Genomic DNA, 20,515 nt, shown 5'->3' with positions numbered 1-20,515 from the left:
AGGGGAGGGGGATGAGAGTCTGACATTAGCCACTGAGTGCGAGGTGTGTTTACAATGAGCCGGGGGAATAGTCTGACATCCCATCGGATGTTGCCGCTCTCCCCCCCGACTGTCCATAGACGTCCTGTGGCACCTGCACACTTAAAAATGTGCCTGACCACCTCAATGAATATTTCACCCACATGCAGATGTCGTGTTCTGTGATAAACACGTCACATGAACCAAATGCGGCATAAACAAAAAGCAGCGAGCGCACTTACTGCAGCCTCCCATCTTTAAATATTCAAAACAATCCCCTTTAATATACATAAATAATAATAATAATGTGTTTATGTACTAGATGTACTCCTGGCCCCCGGGGGATTAAATATTAAGGGGGCACTTTAAGAGAAGGGGATTGTGGCCGTCTGTTGACATGGCTTAATGAAAGCGAAGGCAGGTGTGAAAGGAACGGGCACTGCTGGGTGAATTTACCTGGTGCTGCTGGAGGTGCAGAAAGTCGGCCGCGGTAACCTCCACTGACTGCGGCGTGGACGTGCTCTTGGGCCGGCTGTCTCTGGCCCCTCCCTCCACGCTCACCGTTCCATTATGATTGGCTGGGCTGTGGCTCGTCGCCTCCGTCCCAGATTCTTGCATCATGGCTTAAAAGACCTGAGAGGTAAGAGAGACGAGAGAGAGAGTGGAGATAGAGGTGGAGGAAGAGGTGAAGAGGGAGAGAGAGGGAGAGAGAGGGACAGAGAAAGAGAGGGAGAGAGAGAGAAGCAGCTGTTAAAACATACTGCATCGAGGCCGCGTTTCAACTCGGAGCCAAACTATAAACACGTGTCATATCCTTCCCACACTATTTCGCTTTTTATTACAGGTTTCCCCTGTTGGTTTGTGCCTCCCTGTGTTTCTTTGTTTGTTTGCTTGCAGCGGTTTTGCAGTGAGGCAAACACACGCATGCACGTGCACACAGACTCCATCATCTCCACCCGGGTAATGAACTCAGTTCTTTTGTTTAGTTTTTCCGGAGCAGAGCCTCCTCCTTCAGATGACATGTCCATATCAGTTTGGAGAGGAAAGACGGGGGAAAGGGGAGTATAGGGCTGGCCGATATGGACAAAACACACATTTTTGTCCAAATACCTCGATATCGATATTGTGACGATAATTTCATATTGTAATAATAATAAAATAAAATACAGGGAAAGGAAAGGAGAGAAACAGAGAGCTGATTTGAGGGTCTGTTTGTGCTCTCCTACATGGGGCATGGATGGACAGAGTTGGGGGGTGTTTGTGCTCTCCCACATGGGGCATGGATGGACAGAGTTGGGGGGTGTGTGTGTATGTGTGCGGAAGCGCGTGCGTGCGTGCGTGCGTGCATGCGTGCGTGCGTGCGTGCGTGCGTGCGTGCGTGCGTGCGTGCGTGCGTGAGTGAGTGTGTGCGTGCGTGCGTGCTGGGGATTTTAGTGCACATCTGAACGGAACCCAACCTGAGTTTGAGCGAGAGGAGCCCAAGAAAACACTGGCCCTCCAAAACAAAACACTTTCTATGGAAATGGATATATTTACTCGCATGGCTCCCAGAAGAACCGCGGAAGAATGGCTTTTTAATGGGAAACAGGATGAACCCGTGTGAGGCCTGCCAAAGGATCTCCATGAGAAACGCACAGGCCGAGGCGGACCAGAAAACAAATCAAATCCTTGAGGGGTGCTCAATTAACACCCAAAACACAGGTCTGAATATAAATAAACCCTTCGGGTCAATGAGAGAGAGCGAGAGAGAGAGCGAGAGAGAGAGAGAGAGAGAGATGTCATCCATAACAACTTCATTTAACTCGAGAGCATAACATACAAACAGCTGCGGTATAATTGCATGCAACGTAATCGCATGGTGAAATGATGAGTTTACAAAACAGTGTTAAATGTGAATGGGCTCTGCAGCCATACAGTATGTTTTACATTCTAAGCCCTGGTTCTGGTTCTGGTTCTGGTTTTAGGATGCAGACAAGACGAGCCCTATCCCACCTCACGCCACCCCACCATCCCCCTGTCTCTACGGGAATGAGTGGCCAGTGAGCTTATCTGGGCACATATTCCTGAAATCAGTGGTATAATTTACATCTGCGTGTTGGTCACAGGCCTCTCTCTCTCTTGGTGGTGGCACAGTGTGTCTAGCCTCCCAATTCCAGGGGGCGGTTAATGAAGCTGACCAAGTCGGGCAGAAGCGAATTAACTTGGCTGATTAATTATTTATATGAAGCAGAATAAATGCCCTTAAAACACCGGGGCCCTCATCATGAAAGAAGGTGAAGACTGAACTAAATGCAGATTTATAGCGCAGCGTTTAAAGCGTGTAATGGGGAGGCTGATGTGTGCGTTAACATGTGTGTCTCAGCTACGTATTATACGTTTGTTCCCTGAGATGGAGATCTAAATTAGACAAAAATGCAAGTACCCATGATGACATCATGCACACAGGGCCACCGCAGAGACACACTGTCAGACTGACAGCTTGGAAATTGAGGCTGACAACATGTCACATCACAATATTTCTGGAGCACAAGTAAGATAATAATAAAAGATGCAGCATTATAAAAAAAACGAATAAACCGCAGTAGGCTACACAGTAAAATCATCAGTGTTAAATGATCCAAATGTAGCCAAATCCAAGTGTAGGTTAGAGTTACATCAACACTGAGGATTGTGTGTGTGTGTGTGTGTGTGTGTGTGTGTGTGTGTGTGTGTGTGTGTGTGTGTGTGTGTGTGTGTGTGTGTGTGTGTGTGGGTGTCTTGTCTTCGCAAATTCCAAATTGTGGCGCTTCACTACCATCAGAACTAGTAGCAGTTGCTGGATTCCAGGGGGTAAATTCGCTTTTAGTGCCATAATCATCCCCATATTGCACGATGGTTTTACACCAGAAAGCTGAGCAATACAGAGAGCCCTCGTCCCAGTGAGTCATCTGACACTGCTGGCCTGCACTGGGTGAGTTGTGTGTCAAGTTAGCCGCCCCCGCACTCTGGGGCCTGTCTGAGCAGTTTTGGGCCTGGCCTATAGGCCCTGTTTCCTGGGCTAGAGCTGGGCCCTCGTTCTCTCTCTCTCTCTCTCTCTCTCTCTCTCTCCAGACAGATGTTGACCCGGCTCACCCCTCCAGTCTGGCACAGCCTCCCTCCATAATGGGATTTTCTAAACAAGGAGCAAGAAGCACACATGAGGGATACTGTGGGACGCGAAGGCAGCGAGCCACGACTCCCATCTACAGGCCCCCCGCTCGAACCCACTCCCCTTCTGAGACACCAATTAGAAGCACACATTCTCGGGGCGAAATTAAATGCCATTTGAAATAAACCATGTGCTGGCGTTATTCAACCACGCTTTTTTCACTTGCAAATAAAATACATTTTTTATTTCCACACACAGAGTGTGTGTGTGTGTGTGTGTGTGTGTGTGTGTGTGTGTGTGTGTGTGTGTGTGTATGAGGGAGAGAGAGAGGCAGAGTGAGAGAGAAACAGGGGCCTAGTCTCCTTTTTCAAAGCTACATAAAAGAGAGGGGGGGGGGGGTAATGGCCATTATGCATGCACTGTCATTCCATGTAACATTTTCATAATTATAACGGAAAGGCGTAAATTTCCAAATGCACGGCATCTCTAAAAGTAATCAGGAGAATGAGCCGCAGGGCTATTTTAATGTATGCAAAACTAGTGACCCACAATAAGGAAGAGGAAGGGCTACAATGAATGCAAAGTAATGCACGCATGCCTGGAACCGGCACTGATGAGGGGACGGCTGAAATTAACACCCAATTAATTTCCGAATTGACAAACAAATGAAACCCATAAATCTACTTTCTCATTAATTTTTACCGCGGAATAATTCAAAGCTGCAATATCACGTACGTAGTGAGGTGGAAAAAAAGAAAAAGAAACGAAAGAAAGAAATTGGGGAGAAAAAAGGAAAATGGGCATTATCCATCATAAATATAAAGCGGATAAAAAGAGCCTTATTAGAGAGTTGTGGCGATAAGCGTGTTAATCTGCCAGCCGCTAAGGCGCTGGTCAGGGACCGTCTGCATCAAAACTGAGCTGTCCCCTCAACTATTATTTCTCTTTGTGTCCTCTTTGCTAGGGGGGGGATAGACTCTTCTAGTGGTGACTCTGATTGTTAACAGCTTCTTCACTTTACACCTGTTGTGCAAAGATACATATTCAGGGATAATTACAGGTCAAGTGTCTTGCTGAAGCTAGAATGTCAGTTGAGGTTTAGAACTTATGCATTCATTCATGCATGAATGGGCACGCACGCACACACACACACACACACACACACACACACACACACACACACACACACAGACACAGACACAGACACACACACACACACACACACACACACACACACACACACACACACACACACACACACACACACACACACAGTCAAGGTAGAAGTTCTGCAGAAACAGACCTGTTTATGGAGGTCAGCTTTTTTTAGCCAGGTGCTTGAAAAGCGCCTGGACTACATTCAGTAACGACTGTACTGACGACCGTAGTCATAGTGACGACCGTAGTCATAGTGACAACCGTAGTGGACACTTGTTCATGATTGGCTGCTTCTAAGCTTCCTCTAAGTCAATGGGAGACTTACCCATAAAACCCATAGTCTGAACGGCACAAAAAAGCCATACTCTGAACGCCGCAACGTGAAGCCGTTTTGGATGCTGTTGTGTAAGGGGTTTGTATGAAAACGCATGTGAGAAGTGGAACGCAAGTGGCAACAGAAGCTAATGCTAAGAGCTAACAGGAACTATAAGAGCTTGCTGCACCTGGCAGTTATGACTGAGTCATTCTTGTTTAAACTCTAGATGGAAAAACATTGGAGTCAACAAAAGCCAAGTCCTTCAAATAATGGAGATTTCAGGAGATTAGTGAGGAGGCAACAGTCAGACAGCTGGTGCAAAACAGCCACGGGCCACTCTCTACTGATCATTAGATGTCTGGCTTTTTCGCAGTCAGTGTTTGGAACAAACACGGGATCATAAAAAAAAAGAAAAAGGTCAGAGTTTCTGTTTGTTTGCCGTGTGTATTGTTTTCGCTGCCTCAAACATAGGGAGTACAGTACAAACAAAAGTCACATGGAACTTCCACCTGACCAGACAGGTTGAGAGCAGCCGGCGATGATCAGCCCTGCCTCTCGTCTCTACGCACCTCCCTCCCGCCTCCTCTTCCTCTCCATCGCTCACTCGCTGGAAACCTAATGCTCGCCAACCCCACCCCCCCACCCCTGTACACTCGTCATGGCCGTCTGGAATTCTACAGCTCAAACAAGTCAGCAGTCGATTCAAGGTAGGGTCGGCCCAGCGCAGCTGTGGCCTGACCCCTTCCCCTGTGCTCTGTTTTTCTTTAATGCTCATGACAGTATAAAGCCTCAACGGGGCCACCTGCTTTAACTCGCCAAGTTCTCACAGAGGCCTTGTTTACACAAGCGCACAACAAGAGCACAACATTCTTGGGGCAGGAGATAAAGAGACACAAAGGGGAAAGGCAGTGGGGAGAGGTTCGCTTTAAGCGCTGTTTAGGGTTCAGCTTGGTTGCCAGACTAGACAACACAACAGCTTGTACCGCAAGGTGTGACATCACAACGCTCCCCCTCAAGGTTCCGAGAGACGCACGCCAGTGTTTTGGCTTCCCAGATCGTAAGACAAACACGAGTGTCCTCATCATAGGAAATAATCTATTCCAAGATCATCGTATGTGTATCTTAAAATACCTCACCAACTGGTCTACAGACACAGGGCCAGAACACCTAAACCTTCCCACACCTAAGTCCCACGCCCCCCTAGTCTTTACCATCAAAGGGAAGGTCCCTCGGCCAACAAGGACTGCCTCTCTCACAGAGGTGTGCAAACAATCTGGACCCACTTGGCACTCTGAGCGCAATCGGCTGGCCGTCCACTCTGAGCAGAACCAGCGACAGGGATGGATGACATTCCGTCAAAAAGGGGAATTCACAGCCAGACCAAACAAGCCTGTAATCCCACCAGCCACTTCAACTGAAAGCCACAGATAAGCGAAGCATATATTTCAAGACTACCGTAACAACGTTACGGGAGCAACCGCCCCACACCGACAACTGTCCCACACCCCCCGGCCTCTTAGACTACCGTAACAACGTTACGGGAGCAACCGCCCCACACCGACAACTGTCCCACACCCCCCGGCCTCTTACCAACTATCCTCAGGTCCAGACATCCCACTACCACTTTACCACTGGAGACACAGAAGCCTTCTTTTTTTGTTGTTTAAAGAAAAAAAAATCCCCCAAGTTCTTCCCAGACCTTGTAAGGGTGGGATAAGCACACCACTCACATTGGCAAACAAAGCAGCTGTTTGTTTTATAAGTGATTGCTGCCATGGCTACAGTAAATAGGAGGAGTGGAAGTGAGCGAGAGGGGGGAAGGGGTTGGGTGGGGGGTGGCTTGTGTTTATGAACAAACACATCTCCTCCTTGCAGGAGCCATTTAATATTAACCAGGTGGTATGATCGGCCGATTTCCTAGGTGACACTCGGGGCTGGTCCAGTGTAAACAGGTTCTAGGATAGGAGTAGAGAATGGAGTTTGAGGGTTGGTGGGTGTTTGGGATGGGGGTGGAGGGGGTGCAGTGGGGTGGGGGATTCAAGGTCGATGCAAATGCAGCCTGAGCTAGAATAAACAGCGAGGCACAACTCAAGATAAACAAACAGTCATTCTTCTGACATTTGAAGAAGCATTAAGCTGGTGCGTTACAGCTGCTAGAAAGCCACCATGAATGTGAACAAGATTGTGTGTGTGAGTGTGTGTGTGAGTGTGTGTGTGTGTGTGTGTGTGTGTGTGTGTGTGTGTGTGTGTGTGTGTGTGTGTGTGTGTGTGTGTGTGTGTGTGTGTGTGTGTCTGGGGGGGGGGGGGGGGGGGGGGTGGATGGCTGGCTAGCGGCAAGGTGGTCTCCAGTGGACCACAACATGCAACAACAGTTTTCCCCCAGACCCAACAAACAGTGTGTCTTCACAATGCCGCAGCGAGGAACTTGTAAAAACATGTTAAACATTTACCCTCCTTCAATTATTCAGTAACCGAGTTCGTGGAAATAACAAAAGGATGTCTGAGGGCTTCTGAAACTGGCGTTCACAGCACCGGGACATGTTAAATAAACAGTGAATAACTTGGTATTCATTTGGCAAACAAATGATGTATCGCGAATCAAACTGGACACTTTGATCGCTGAATTTATATGTGACTCACCCGCAGCCACAGTCCTAGTATTCCTATACAATGCGTATCAGTTGTGTAACTTCAAGACTCCCTACCGAAATTTACCATATGTTGCTCCATATGCTAGATAAAAAGAAAATACTGTCCCAACACAAGCGCAGTGATCACCAAAAAATAAAAAGACACGGTAGAGGATTTAGTGAGGAGAATTTCAAGCTGCACGTCACCCTGAGCATTAATATTTCACGCGTACAACAACTTGCCATCTGCTGAACTGAAGCAAACCAGCAAGGCTTTCTTACCTGAGTCTTTAGTTTCCTGTCTCTAGCCCCCCTTCCCTTCCCCAAGGCAACTTTTATAATCATTTCATTTAGGCCCCCAAACCCATTTGCCCCCCATCCCTACAGCGAAGGCAACAAAAAAGAACGATGTAGGGGCCCAAACACGTATTTATGTCACATTGTGAAGACCATAATAGGATTCTCAACCATGAAATCTAGATCCAAACCTATTACGACACCATCAACAGAGGTAAGAGGCTTGACATCCCAGCAATGGCGAGTGTGATGATTCATATGAATATGAACCTATTATCACGCTACAAGCCCAGATAAATGAACAATAAGAATGCTAGCAGAAGGCAGACTCTCCAGCGGAGAAGGTAAGTAGATCCATAATTTCGGAAAATACACAAAGCAGTTTGTCTCCTTAGCATGGAGCCGTCCGAGATACACCTTGGCGTACAAGCCCTGCTGTGCATAGACAATAGCGGCATGTGTCAAAGTAAGGCAGGGCATGGTATTTTTAGTGCAACAGGGGCCGATAGAGACCGGGTAAATAGAGAAGTCTAATGAGTTTAAATCCGTTTATACATGAACGGAATAGTAATTCTGGGATGTGGAGCCGCATTTAGGAGTGCTTCGCCACACATTCCTCTGCGTTTCTCCTTCATTTGACTTTGATAATCTTCCTCACATGTGGCCCATGCCCATTAACACCGCAGTGAGAGGACAGACATCGGGAGACAAGGGGGGGGCCTCTTTTCTCTGACCACGGGCCCGGGTGCGTGGGAAAAAAAGTGGGCCTCGCTTCCCTCAAGCTCATCTTACCAATTAGACCTGTCAAACATGCACGCCCAAAGAAAAACACAAGACTTCAATCTCCCAGCATCCTGTGGGATCTGCAAAAGCGCTTATTGTTTTAACATTACTTAAAGTGTGTCATATATTTTTAATCATTTTTACGAGAATTTGTGTAAGGGCCGTCCCCATGGGTGCGGAAATGTGGACTTGCAGAGAGGAAATGTGTCAGATGCGTTTTCCTAGGGAAACCAAGATTAGTCTCCACGAACTTGTCTAATTAATATTGTGGGCCTACACCAAGAGAGAACAATATTATTAGAAACATTGTCTTTGGGGGGCCTGTAAACCTACCCAATTGCACACTTCCCCTGTGAACTGACAGTTCCTGGCTGTGCCTCTGGTGAATGTCGTTGTTGGGCAAAGAGGATGAGAGTTTTATAGTTCAGTTTGACAGCTGAATTGTCCAGTGGTACGCCACAGACAGTACGCAGCAAGCTAGTGCTAACTGCCATCACATATGATAAGCCATCAATGATGAAACAATGTATTTCTCTCATGCGTCTTCTCAATGGCACAGATGACATCAATTGAGATAACACAAGCATTCAGTTGAGCCACTGCCACTTAGGCCAATCTTTACAGTGTTAAATATTTCCCTGCAGAGGACAACACAAGGCAGGTGTGTGTCTTCCATCCCTTTCTTTATAGTTAGTCACACAGAGATAACGTTAAGCTATTGATTGTCCAGAAAGAATCATTAACCTTTGCGCACAAATAATGGCACAATTCAATGGGCTTTTCTCTTCAATAGTCATCTCACTTGAGTGCTAGCAATGCTTGGTAATTACTAAACATTTTCTGGATACATACCAAGTTAGACTAATATGTCCACAAACAGTACAGTTTTGGCCCCAATTTTGGCCAAGCACCAAGTCTGAAGCCAAAAACGCAAAATAATTTATCTTAATTCACTCAAATGAGCCAAGATACTGAAACTCTACCAGATGAGAACTTAATTCCAGAATGAAGCCAGTTGTGTGGAAAACGGCAGGGATCGAGTGCTGTGCTCTGACCATGGACATTACAATACACAACATCCATGTAAGCACGTTTAACAGCCTCAACGGTAAGTTATGGATGGCCATTAACCAATCACGACAAAGGACCAAATAAATGTGGCCATCCGATTCATTGCCTTTTTGGCATGGGAGTGGTCGTACCTTTGACCCCTCCTACCGCCATCCCGCCTGGACGTTATTGGGGGTCGTTTGTGCCTAAGCAGTCATCATGTCATCATTTTAAAAGCCCTGTACTTCCCAGAGAGGGTTAAGAAGGAAGGGGGTACGTGCCTTCCATTCAGCAGTTAAACTGAAGGTAAAGGGCGGTGGGCTAAATACCGAAAGACCTTGTGTGAAATCTCCACGCTTTAATGGAATCAGGTTTTAACAACTCCTTTTTTTCGTTAAATACAGCCCATGTCAGGAGGATGCTTCCCACTCATAAAGCAGCACAATGACAATGTACAGTGGCACTAATACAAGGACATAGTTCATCATGACATTTTCTGCAATTCCCAACTGATTAGGGTCATTATGTTGGAGGCCTGATTTATGCTGTCATTTCCTCTCACCGATCCTGCATCAATGAATCTTAATGAATTGGTAAATAAGGGTGAAGATTACACTCTGTGACACCGCAACATTTCTCACCCTCAACGGCCGAGATTTATGTAGCCAATTAGAGACTAACAGAGAAAATTGGCTGGCAGAAAAATAATATTCTTTATGGCACAAAATGGAGGGAGCATTCATGCTGAAGGGCAAATTGCATAGTCAGTGTTAAAGTCCATAAAACATCCCCGCAACGTGCCTTTAAAACACAAAGGGACGGTTGGACTCGTGTTTACAAGCAGGACACAGAGACAGAAAGTTAAGAGATGATGGTGAGGCCGGTGTTGAGCTCTGAGGTGAGCCAAAGTCCTTAACATTCTATTCTGCCCCCTTGATGTGTTTGATCAGCATAAATACACCTCTGTGTGACAAACATGTTTACCCTCTCACAGCAAACATCAGACAATCAGGCTGCCTCTCTAATGAAGACATGGGACATTTATCATCAACACACACAGCTCTCTCTGTCTCTCTCTCTCTCTCTCTCTCTCTCTCTCTCTGTCTCTCTCTCTCTCTCTCTCTGTCTCTCTCTCTCTCTCTCTGTCTCTCTCTCTTTCTCTCTCAGACTTTGATATGGACATCAAAAACAACAGAACCATGGGAGCAGAACCATGTTGCTCTTTAATAAGCTTTCATTTCAATAAGGTTTTTGAGGAAACATCCAAGCAGGAAAATAAACAAGGTATCCAAGTCCAACTGCCATTCATCATTTGTTTTTTCCCCCCCCAGGAGGAATGCCATGACTGTAAAGGCACACCTTTCGTTTCTTGCAGACCGGTGAATAGGAGAAAAATAAACTACAGCACACTGACCTTACACACTTATATTTATACACAATGTTCTGTTTTTGAAGAATGTTCACATATTGTGAGAATAGGGATGCAAGTGGGTAAACTCGCAATAAACCCATCAGCTAAAGCTTTACCTGATGAAGGTCTAAGGACCTAAACGTTGTACTGTACTGTACTGTACTGTACTGTACTGTACTGTACTGTACTGTACTGTACTGTACTGTACTGTACTGTACTGTACTGTACTGTACTTCTAAAGTTTATTGCAAGTTTAAGGAAAATGTACGGGAGTTCTCTCATTTCTTGCCAAAGCAGGGATATGAGGGGGAAAAGAAAAGGTAAAAGAACATCTCTTTGAAGACCATGTCTGATGAACATCTCCACGAGGAGACGCGCCGTGATTAGACACACTTTAACTATTCCCCGTCACATCATTAGCCCCCTGTGACTACTTTGTTGACCGTTTTATTTCCCAGCAGCAGATTAGGTTGAAAACAAGGAGACGCATATCCCCAACAAAGCATTAAAAAAGGCTCCTCTGCTTATTAATGCCAAGTTCTTAAAAGAACACTTAGGACTGATAATGAGGGCCTTTATGTATGACATATTGTGACTAGAGTTAGTGTGTGGAAGCGTCTCTCCACATCAAACGGCCTGGCCTGCCATTAGGCACAGGGGCTGAGGGATGCTGAGTGAAAAGAAGTGGAAAATTAAAGCCGAAGCGACGCAGGAGAGGGCTTAATTTACTGGCATGTACAGTATGCAAATGAGATTACTCTCAGCTTAACTGCATCATTTATGTCCATAATAACAGCATCATCATTACGGGGGGGCTCAAATTAAATTACACCGTAATTAGCATATCAACATGATTGGTTAAAGTTTAAAACAAATACCCAATTTTGTTAATGAACATCTGTAATCGCCGGGGCGCAGACTCTCAATGAAAACATCCAAAACAAATATGTGTTTTGGGGAGAAGGGGAGGAAGATCCTGCTCTCCCGAGCGCGACAGGTCTGTGAGCATGTTGTGGTGGTGGAGGCGAGGTTGGCATGGGGTTGGTTGTACATGAGGTGCGGTGACAGGGAGGGGAGGGGTGGTCTGTGAGCATGTTGTGGTGGTGGAGGCGAGGTTGGCATGGGGTTGGTTGTACATGAGGTGCGGTGACAGGGAGGGGAGGGTCTGTGAGCATGTTGTGGTGGTGGAGGCGAGGTTGGCATGGGGTTGGTTGTACATGAGGTGCGGTGACAGGGAGGGGAGGGTCTGTGAGCATGTTGTGGTGGTGGAGGCGAGGTTGGCATGGGGTTGGTTGTACATGAGGTGCGGTGACAGGGAGGGGAGGGGTGTTTTTTCCTTACCTGGCAGGCTCACCACACAATCCTCACATGATATTTCCCAAACACTGGGAGATCAAAGATCCAATTTCCCACACTTGCCACTTTAGGAGCTCATCAATAAAATACTAATCACTTCACGGCTGATTCGGAGAGCGGGGCTCTCGGCTGAGGGCTCAGGGGCGTCCGTATTGCTAACGCACCTGCCCTCACTCACACACTAACGCTAACAGAGCCACATTGGTACGCTCATCGCACGCACGCACGCACGCACGCACGCACGCACGCACGCACGCACGCACGCACGCACGCACGCAGAGGTTTAAGCTGTAGCTGTCTTGCCGTTTACCTCATAAACATGGTGAATTTTAAAATAAGGTAGTGTAATTGAGGCAGCCCCCACTGAATGGTACACTGTAGAAGAAAGAGTCTTAATCTAACTCTGAGTGTCCAAACGGACCATGCGTATATGGAACACTTCCTGGGGCCTCTGACACAAATCACGCACGCACCTTATTTATGTGCCCACGTCTGGAGGCAACGTCAGCCTGCATGTCATATTTTATCCCCCTGTTTGATACACTGCTTTTATACGTTTGCGTCCCCGCGTTATTGATATAATTCACAATTTATGATGCACTACACGATACGAAAAGTGAACTCTGATGAACGCCTGGCGTTTGAAATCATAAGTCACCTACACCATCCACCTGCTCTCCCATTTGCACTGCTACTGCCATCCTGAATCGGACCAAAACAACAACAACAACAACAAAAGTATTACAGTCAGGAAAGCACTCATACATTTTTTAAAGTGCCATTCTATTTTATTCATTGAGGAATCTATTAAAAAGGGCCCTTCTTCCTTGGAAATATCAAAAAGATGCTGCCTCTCAAGGTAGAGCTGGGGCAAAACCACTCCATCAGCTAATGACGGCGCTCATTACATGCTGGGGAGCCGGCTAATGAAAACGCGGTGGCTGGCCGCTCCCCTCGCCTTGTGTAAAGCCCTATGAAATGCTAATATCTCACTTCTAATTAAAGGATACTAAGTCCAAATGCACCTTCACGGCTAGTAGCCGGCAACATAAATTTTATTTTTCAACACCACACTACACCCAAAGATGTGCCTGAGCAACATTCCATTAATTCATATTTAATACCCCCAGTAGTCCTGCGTTGTTCGGCTGAGCTCTTTCCCACTCTGATCTCTCTTTCTCTTCATTGGCTCACATATTGTGAGTGGGCACATCATTATATTTTGTGAGCCTACATTTTTTTTTGCTTTTTTGCTGGTGTATGTATATTAGCTTACAGTGCTTACACAGAGAACGCATAAGCACATGGATGTACACGCACACACAATCTTTATGCACGTGGCACAGGGGTCTGAAAAAACATAAACTATGCCTGTATGTTCTCTGCTGCACCTGTATACATTTACAATGTTTACACACCTTTGGTTGTAAATATGTTTACAAGGAACCCTGCTGCCCTTCTCAGAAACCGACCTTGAAGTCAGTAAACAAGCCTTTTACAAAGTTCATTAACGTCAAAGAGGGTATAGAGTTCCTCTCATTGAAAAACAAAAGAGAATTGCCTGAGGCTTATATCAACAGAACATTGCAAATGCACTCGGCTATAATGCCAAATCAAAAGTATTAGTAGTAAAACAAAAACAACAGGTCTAAAGAAATAGCCGATGCCAGAACTATATACTGTACATTTTGATGAATGAGAGCATTTTTATTACTGCCATTATCTGCTGTAAAATAAACTGTCAAGCAAGCCAATTAGTCACCGCAGCTAATTATGTCATCACTTCCTTAAACCTCATAATGTGCCTTTTCACTTCACAGCCCTCAACAGTCATTGTCGCCGTGTGGGCTGCAAGTCATTATGGTGTGCTGCTGTTGTCAGATGCAAAGCCCCTCATATCATGTCCAGAAGGAACTGAGGAAGACCTGCTTGATCCGTTTCCTGTAGGCACACATCATAGTGTCATGACACGCCTTCAATCCACCAGGGACCATAACCACTTAAGCCCTATGTGCTCGGTCGTATGACACATTGCGAGTATAATATATCATAAACAACAATATAATATCAATATAAACACTCATAATGAGTTGCACCGTGTCAGCTTGTAGATCGGCTATTAATTTTCGCGATACAAAATTAAATACTCAACATTTTCGCCTGTGATGACATGCCAAAATAGGGGTGCCAGGCTTAACCCATTTTGGGCGGGAACCCCTTTTGGTGTTTTAAACATTATGTTATAATTTAGCTATTGAAAAATAGCAGATCTACAAGCTCATAGCGCGCCACCGAGTGGCACGCTATGAACTTGTAGGTCTGCTATTTTTGAAAAATCGTTAAAATGTGCCTCAAATCTTTCAGAAAATTGTCATGATTTAGAAAACATTTTCTTTTTTTTTAAACAGTAGAACACAATGGAAAAGGTATGTCTGAGGGTTAAACTACGGCTGTAAATATGTTGACAAGGAGCCATAGCAGCAGTAGTACCGTGACACACACACACACACACACACACACACACACACACACACACACACACACACACACACACACACACACACACACACACACACACACACACACACACACACACACAGGGGCCAGAGAGGAGGGCTTGTACAGTACAGTAGGCTTCAGTACTACAGCACGAGTACAGTACAGCACCACTCACTTCAGACTGGTCAGATTTCTTCTATCAATTACACACATCATGAAGCCATGACTTCATAGAGAATTGTTTGTTTTTGTCGCATCCCTAAGCCAATAATTCAATGACCGGGTGGCTGCTCAGTAGGAGACTCAACTGAGTCTCAATGGAGTCTCCTACCCTCAATGGAGTCTCCTACCGACTCAATTGAGTCTCAATGGAGTCTCCTACCCTCAATGGAGTCTCCTACCGACTCAATTGAGTCTCAATGGAGTCTCCTACCCTCAATGGAGTCTCCTACCGACTCAGTTGAGTCTCAATGGAGTCTCCTACCAGAGAGGTCATGAAATGATTGGCTCAGGAATGCGCCAAAAACTAAAGAATATCCAAGGCTTCATATTAAGGTGTGTGATTTAGTGATGTTAACACATTCCATGCGTTAGAGCCTAATTAACATGTCACGCAGACTGCCGATGTTTACAGTTACCTTTGAAGCGTCAAAGCGTCGTAATTCTACCTCCTTATGATGAAAATATGCTTGAAAATATTCCCATGATTTTTTATTGAGCCGACACATAAGCCACTTCCACGATCCGAATCACAGACAAAGAGCAAAGCGGGCTAACATTGTCCCTACACCCTTGTTCACTTTGCATTGGACTCAGTTTCCCAGAAGCCCTTGCAAGCCGACGGTTGGTTGGTTTCCGGTTACGTCATCATAAAGCGTCAGCCTCAACACCAGGTCCGCAAAAAAGCCGCTATTTCTTTTAAGTTATTAAAAAACAGCGAATTAAACAAATAGCGGGTTTAGCGTATTACGCAGGGAAAAACAATGGAATAAAAGGCGTGATAGCGGGTTACGCAGGGAAGCCTTAATTAATCATTAATCGATTAATCGCCGTTAAGAAATTAATCAATGAAACTTAAAAGTTAACAATTAATGAATCATTCATTGTGCGGTTTTCTGTGAATGTAATGCTGTTTGCGAGTGTGCATGGCTGAGGAACGCAAAAGTCCCCCCCACCTTGGTAGGCACAGAAATGTCTCTGCTTTTGCATGTGACTTTAATTTATTCTTCATACAAAGATGCCATTGACTGGCCCTGTATCTCAAATGGGAAAAATAAATATTTGATTAAGGAATATAATATACTTTTTGTATTCTTTCTGTATTTCAGCAAAATGTAGATTTTTTATGTTAGACATTCAGGTAAATTAAGATTCAATTTTTTTTTTTAAATGCTGCTTATCAACTAACCGGTTAATCGATGATCGATAAGGTAATCAAAACTTATCAATTATCAATTCATGAATTAACCGATGATTCCCATCCCTAGTGTGATTGATAAAAATTTGTAATATTTTGGGTGAAATACTCCTTTACATCTATGAGCTTCATACATTGCACGCAAGCAGGTGGTTTCAGTTTGGCTCTTTTTAACAACGCGTAATGACATGTTTTATTTTATTTGGGAAAACCTGTTACGTGCACAGATGAGAGATTTTAAACAAACGACAAACGAGTAAAGGCCCATTCCAGTTTTAACAACCGATGCCTCTCAAACGTCAACTATTATTCAAAATAATACGTAGCATAGATTACATTTTGTCCTTAATATGTTATTACCATAAAAGAATAGAATGGCATTGTCATAATCATCATCATCATCATCATACGATGCCAAAGATGCCGAGTGAAATGCTTGTGTACTTAAAGGTCAAAGTTAAGAACATATCACATGACGGTTGTTTGATCCCGGACCAAGTATTTTCCCAAGGCTGCTACGGCTTCGTCCTGTGTAAATCACCAAGTCTGACCTTCTACATTCCTCATGGCCGCTCCTCCCATTCATCCACGGGCCCAGATAATACTGGGCAAATATCATAAACGTGAGGATTTTAGAATTGAGGTGAGGTGAGGGCTGCTATCATCCAGCACCAACTGGGGAAAAGCAAGGCTCTGTGCATACTGGAAGCACCCCGACCCCCTCCCCCCACCCCAACTAATTCCACCTAGCCACAAAACTAGCCAGTGGTTAAGGTAGACTGACCCCTTACCGGCTAATAGCTCACATATTGACTTTCCGTCGAGAATAAAACGAGGATATTAAGCCAGGCCCTCTGGGGGTGGGGGAGGCAGGGGGGCAGGTGGTAAAGACAGGTTTCAGTCAAAACTTTCACTTTAACTTGCATCACTGATTGAAAAGAAGGAAGGAAGGATTTGAGTGGATAGAAACACAGCGTCTAGACTCTAGAATGCTGGATCTGCGATGCCGTAACGCAGGGACTTTCCGGTTCTTTGCAGGCGAGATGATCTCATCCCAGGGAGTGATACACAGTCTCTAGTGTCGGTGAGATGACTCTAGTTCAAACGTGGCCGCGGTGCGGGGGTGCTGCGTTGGGGGGGGGGCATGACCTGCAGCTGAACTGGGCCCCTAGCTGCATCAGGGCCTCTGTGGCCAGGAGGACACAACAGGCCCACAGCCCCTCCAAACACATCACTCTTTACCCCCAACCCCCCTCACACACACACACACACACACACACACACACACACACACACACACACACACACACACACACACACACACACACACACACACACACACACACACACACACACACACACACACACACACACACACACACACACACACACACACCCTGATAAATAACTAAACACGGCAAACAGTGAGCCATCAGTCAATCTATACACATAGACATAGCTAACACCAGGATAGTGAAAGAGATGGATGGGGAGATGCACAAATAGAGAGAGAGAGAGAGAGAGAGAGAGAGAGAGAGAGAGAGAGAGAGAGAGAGAGAGAGAGAGAGAGAGAGAGATGGGAGGGGGGATATGTTGAGGGCATGAAACAACTCTACAGGGCAGAGTGGATAAATATCACACAGGAGCCTGAGCCAAGCGCTGTGGAAGGCTGAGCACTTGGAAGACTGTGAAAGCTGGTCTTTTTCTTTTTTTTTGCAGAGCTGTGACATTTGTTTCTTATTGTCTAAGTGGCAGTTAAAAGCGTCTCCCCGCGAGGGCCCCTCGGCTCTGCCCCGGGCCGCTTTAACAGGGAGGTAACCATATTAGGACGTGTATGGTAAAGTAAACAATAACATAGTTGCAATGAGATGGAAATTTTTCAGCTAATGGTGTTTGTCATTCCTGTTTTCAGTGAGCTGAGAGGCCCTGTTTTTTTTTCCTTCTTCTTCTTTGAGTCGACCAGGGAGACTTTGTTTATGAAAACAACGCAGGAGCCAAGGCTGGAACCGACACACACACACACACACACACACACACACACACACACACACACACACACACACACACACACACACACACACACACACACACACACACACACACACACACACACACACACACACACACACACACACACACACACACACACACACACACACACACACACACACACACACACACACACACACACACACACACACACACACACACACGAAAAACACTGTAAATAAATATCGGTTTAGAAAAATGCCTCTGCCTTTCTCGTTCCATTACATTAAATAAACCCCCGCATCTGGGATGAAAAGGATCCTCCGCTCTTGTCCCTGCCTCTGAGAGGGAGAGAGGGCTCTGCTTCAAGTGCATCTTTTAAGTGTCTAATTCTAATTCAACATCTTAAATATTTTAACACACTAATTTATTTGACAATCCAACACGGAGGAAAGGGGGGGGGGGGGGGGAAGGGGGCTAATTGGCAACGATGTATGACGTGAATTAGAGCGGTCCACCAACTTGCGGTTGAATGAAATAAAGGGGGAGATTATTTGATATGTCTGGGTCGGAAGGTTCCATTTCTCACTAATCTTAACGGCATGTCTGGCTATTTAAAAGCAATGTAGCACTCACTCTGCTTTATGTTTCGCTGGGTACTTGGGTCTCCTTCTTCAATCCCTTTCCTTTGGCTCCCGTCACCACTTTTATCTTTTCCAGGTTAGAGAAAAGGTATGACTGTATATGTTGTTCTATGGAAGTGTGGAAAACAAAGCCCTCCTCATTTTTTTCCAGCCCAATGAATGCTCTCCTACTGCACTAACTTTACTCAAAGCCCAGTACTCTCCCTCATCTGATAAAACCGCTAAATCTAGTTTGCCTTCGTTTGTAGGTTCAGTAAGGGCTGGACAGTTCAAAATGCGCTATGAGAGGACTATAAGGTCAACTCAAAGGACACAGACAATTAAAGCCACTTCACTTCCACACTCTCCACGTGTTTGCATTCTTTGTTTGGGATTTGTTTCCCGCTTCTCTCCGGTTCTCCAGCCAGCCGCCTTCTCGTGCCTGATTTATACATAGCTGCACGCCAGTATTGCACATGAAACTATAGACAATGTACAAGACCCACAACACAATGCAGTGTGACATGTTGTGAGCTTGTAGATCGACTTATTTTGGTGCGAGACACCGGCGTGTAACTAAATATAAATCAGGCTTCAAGCCCACTCTTAATCTCGCACCCAAAAAAATGCAAGCTGTTTATTTGCGTAGGGCTAAAGCCATTCCATTAAATAGCTCCACCAGGTGCTCTGTCCCTAAAAGGGATTTGTTTTCTGAAATAAATGGAGAAAGCCACAGACTGCCAAAGTAATATTGACTATGACGTGAATGCAGCAAAGTAAAAAAAACATCCAAATAGGAACCAAGGCTAAATGTAGACCTTTTTCTTTTTATTCCCTTACATAGTCACAGTTCTGTGCTATTTACTCTGGAGGCGAAAACATATACACACACATTCTTATATGTCAGTATACAAATGTGTAAAATTGACAACATATGAGAATATATGAATGTATTATGTGCATGAGAGAACAAATACTAAGCATTAATTTACTAATATTAATACAATAACAGCAGGTTACTAAAAAAACAACATTTATCATGTGTTGTCTGCTGGCCCTGAACCTATCCAAAGAAATACTCTGGGTAATCAAAACTCTATCTAAATCTGTGGCAGAGAAAGCAGGCCCAAGTCAAAGTGCCTAGAAATGACAGAGAGAGAGGAGAGAGAGAGAGAGAGAGAGAGAGAGAGAGAGAAAGCTTTGACACATTCTCACTTTGATTTCTTTTCATCTTGCTGTAAAGACAAGTCATCTGCAGGTGAAATTTGCTTACTTTCCGTCACCTCAGTCAATCTCACACAAAGACTGTCACATTGGCCGTCTGCACCCAGTAGCAGGCTGACATTATCAAAGCTGCTCACTCTTGTAGACGGACCACAGTTTATACATCCATCAATATCTTCCAAAGCAACAGAAGACCTGTCTGCGTGACGTTGATAGAAAAATAGATTGAAACTTGACAAACACATTTTTCCCCCTCTCCCCACCAAAAGAAGGTATTTTTAAGTAGCTTTCTAGATAACACATCTGCGATAACACTATCAGTACAATTCCGTCTACTTTACCACAGATGATAATTCACATGAAAGTCGCCGGAAATGCAAGACAGCGACAGAGAGAAAAAATAAAAAGAATTCTGCTCTATTCTCTGACTGACTATATTCAGGCATACATTTACCTGTGCAACCTGTTTATACAGACAATAAAGAGCCATGCTATCTGCCAGAGCCCCTTTTGATAGTGTCTGAGACTACCACAGGAGCAGTGCATCTGATAGCAGAAAGCAGACTGAAGGCCAGGTGATACTGTTTAGAAGGATCTGACACTTCCTGTGATCGCAA

General features: G+C 45.1%; 1 protein-coding gene across 4 annotated transcripts in view; it reads right to left on the bottom strand.

Moving 5' to 3' along the window:
• The window catches only part of foxp1b (forkhead box P1b), a 104,654-nt gene extending 104,031 nt beyond the window's left edge, over window positions 1–623 (bottom strand). For 2 of the 4 annotated variants that reach the window (XM_079509894.1, XM_079509893.1), the window contains exon 1: window positions 475–623. The gene's annotated coding sequence lies outside the window, so the exon portion shown is untranslated. The remainder of the gene's footprint in view (window positions 1–474) is intronic. The other 2 variants (XM_079509895.1, XM_079509896.1) reach the window with 1 other exon arrangement.
• Window positions 624–20,515: the final 19,892 nt, after the last annotated feature.

Source organism: Electrona antarctica (assembly GCF_951216825.1).
Source record: "Electrona antarctica genome assembly, chromosome: 9".
In the NCBI taxonomy this organism is placed as follows: Eukaryota; Metazoa; Chordata; class Actinopteri; order Myctophiformes; family Myctophidae; genus Electrona; species Electrona antarctica.
This window is presented reverse-complemented; position numbering and strand designations above follow the sequence as displayed.